Raw genomic sequence first — 3,233 nt, 5'->3', positions numbered from 1 at the left:
CAAAAAAAAAAAAGAGCAGGGAGTTACCCCTTGCCTTAAAGTACAGTGCTAAGGAAAGAAGTTGTACTTCTTCCCTTTTTTCTCTTTATCACCTCCTCAATTCCAGCTTATTTGACAAATCAATTACTGAATACACATTAAGGATTTTTATTCCTCCCTCTTCACCACTCCTACCATTTGCAGAGATTATTGAAAACTACCTGTCCACTATGGAAGCCTTGGACAAGAGATTATAAACTCTTATAACAAGGTATCATTAGTCCTGTCCTAATTCACTTTGCATAAAGGAGTTAATGGTTCATTGAACCAGAAAGGGCAAACAGACTAAAAAAGGGATCATACCAATCACTTAGAAAGAAGGAGACCTTGGTTCCAGTTTCAATTTCAAAGACCTTAATAAAACTTCACTGAATAATATCAAGTACAGCAACAGTCCTTAATGAAATGTCTACAAGTGACTATGATGGTGGGAACTGTAAAAGAGAAGGATTAATAATATTAATTATCAGTATTACTAGTTAAAATACTAATTTCTATGCTTTTCATTTTTTCCTACTTAATATACCACAAACCCCAGAGAGAAATTTGATTTATTTAAGCTTAATTCTAACCTTGAACAATACTGTTTGGTTTTATTGTTGGGGTTTTTTTGCATAAGATTTGTGAGAAATTAAAAATGGCTGCTTTTCAGAATATAACAGGCTTTAAAAAAAAAAACAAGAAACAAAAGAAAAACCCACAAAACCATGCAATTGTAATTTGTTAATGATATACAGGTTGAAATAGTCCCTAGTAAGAACACATGTAAAAATTATTATTATTTGTTTCTTAAGTAAGATGAGCAAAAGTGACAGATGGAGGACTGCAACTTTAGTGTTGCTGACTTTAGCAAACTAATTTTTAAAATTCAGATTTACAGAAATCCTAAGCAAACAGAAAACTTTTTTAAGGACATCTATATGTGTAAAATCTACAGGAGCAGGTTCAGCCCACACTTAACATATGAAAAATTACCTGTATATTTTTAAGAAACCCTACTTATTAATTTAAACTTGTTGCCTTTTATAGTCATCACAGTTGATGTTTAGAGCTTGGCAATATTTGACATTACTGGTGTCTGCACCAATTCTTAAGACCACAGCACAACAAAAATCAGTAACAACTGTGGGCCTCCAATCTATGTGATGTCTACAGTACAATTATCAGTGAAATCTACATTTACCTGAAGAGTTAATATTGCTACATGAAAATCAGGCCAGTTGCAGAAAAAATAAATTTCTATAGATTTTTTATGTAACAGATAATAAAGTTAGTCTTTATGTTGGCATGCCAAGATGTGTAAGATTTTTATATAGTTGGATTATAAAGTAACTAAAGCTGAATGTTTTATAACTGCTACACTGCTATATCATAACCATGTATATATCTTCATAAAGAGAAAAAGAAAGACTGTTACACCTGATGTTTAAATCCCTTTTAAGTGCCTTTCCATTTATGTTCAAAGTCTCCTGACTCCTTTAACTTTCTAATTTTTAGTGTCAGAACATTACATTTTGCCTTTTTTTTTTAAAGTCAGCTGATATAAAAATAATAACAAGAAAATGGAATTCCCAGGTTGTTATGACCAGCATAGAAAGCAGAAGAAAGCTTTCAGTATGAAAACTTCTTGACTGGATTGTTTGGCCTTATTTACCCCACATATATAGAGGAACTTAAGAATATTTGTGATAAATTGTGAAAAGCAGATCCAAGCTCATTTTTGCAGGTGAACATCATTGAAGAACCACCATTTCCATCATTTAAAAAACTTTTCTTGGAAACAAGACCAGCCAAACTCTCAGAAAAATTAAATCATTATTCAGATGCATAAAAAAGCCTACACTGAATTTTGAAAACTTCTGTAAATACTCATTTGCTTTCAAAACTCTCTTGAATGTAGTGAAAACCAATCTAATACTGTATCCTACAAATATTGTCTTCATATTGTAGCGTGATCTCAGCAGCAAAGAGCTGTTTTCATCATAGTGTCACATAGTTGATTAAAAACAAAAACAGTGAATACTTTCTGTTTTGAAACACTTTTTTTTTCTGCATTCTGCAAACTCTAACCTTCGTTTACAAATGTTTTTCTAATTAATATTTCCATCAAACACTCACCAAGGTATGAAGTCATATAGTCTATTGCTCTTCTAACTCAACCCATTTCCACTCAGATAATTATAGATGAGGTTTTATTGCATGATATTATAATTGCTAATGTTAAAAGAATATACAAATGAATGCTTTAAAAGGAGAAAACATTTGTATCCTCAAACTAGGAAATATTGGAAAAATCATGAGAAAAACCTGATATGAAATTTGAAGATGTAAATTAAATACTAAGAAAGACAAGAAAAGTTTCTTGTTATTCTCTCCTGAGTGGATGAGCTATCATTAATTTCAGATCTCAAAGGGAATGGGTTCTTGATCTCATGAAGACACCCTTAGCATTAAATACTCTGTTGAAGAATCCATTGTTAGACAATGACTGCTTAGGAACTCCTGTAAAGAGCTAAGCAGTCCCTCAACTCCTCTTCCTAAATTTTTTGAGAATATTCATTTCTGTGCAGAGACATAAACTCTAAGGCAAGGCACTGAAAAATAAGTACTTGAATCACAGACTGCTTCTGAGCAACATAGACATGCATTTTTGAGGACTGGGTAGCATGTAATAGATAAATGTTGGTGGAAAAAATATATAAAAGACAGTACAAAGGTAAATAGTTCCCAGCAAAGCCAGGTCTATGTATCTGTTAACCCCCTCCTCCCATGTATATTAGATCATATTTGTGTTTGCTCCTCCTTTCACTCCTACACATAATGTATTCTCAATAATGGCTTACTAATATTTTGTTTCTAGGCTTAGAACAAACCTTTGTACCTGAAATAGCTATTTATCACAAAGAGAACCAATGACACCTGGTGGTTGTTGTCTACTACAGGCTGCCAGATCAAGAGGAGCTGACTGACGAAGTGTTCTTCCTCCAACTCCAGGAGGCCTTGTGCTCGCAGGCTCTCGTCCTCCTGGGGGACTTCAATTACCCTGACATCTGCTGGAAAACCAATATGTCAAGCTGTAGGCAATCCAGCAGGTTCCTTGAATGCATTGAGGATGACTTCTTAAGCCAGGTAATAGACACCCCTACCCGAGGGGATGCGATACTGGACCTGGTGGTCACCAATGCAAGTGAGCT

This window comes from Egretta garzetta, unplaced genomic scaffold (assembly GCF_000687185.1).
Source record: "Egretta garzetta isolate BGI_Z169 unplaced genomic scaffold, ASM68718v1 scaffold45, whole genome shotgun sequence".
In the NCBI taxonomy this organism is placed as follows: Eukaryota; Metazoa; Chordata; class Aves; order Pelecaniformes; family Ardeidae; genus Egretta; species Egretta garzetta.
Note: the sequence above shows the minus strand (reverse complement) of the source record.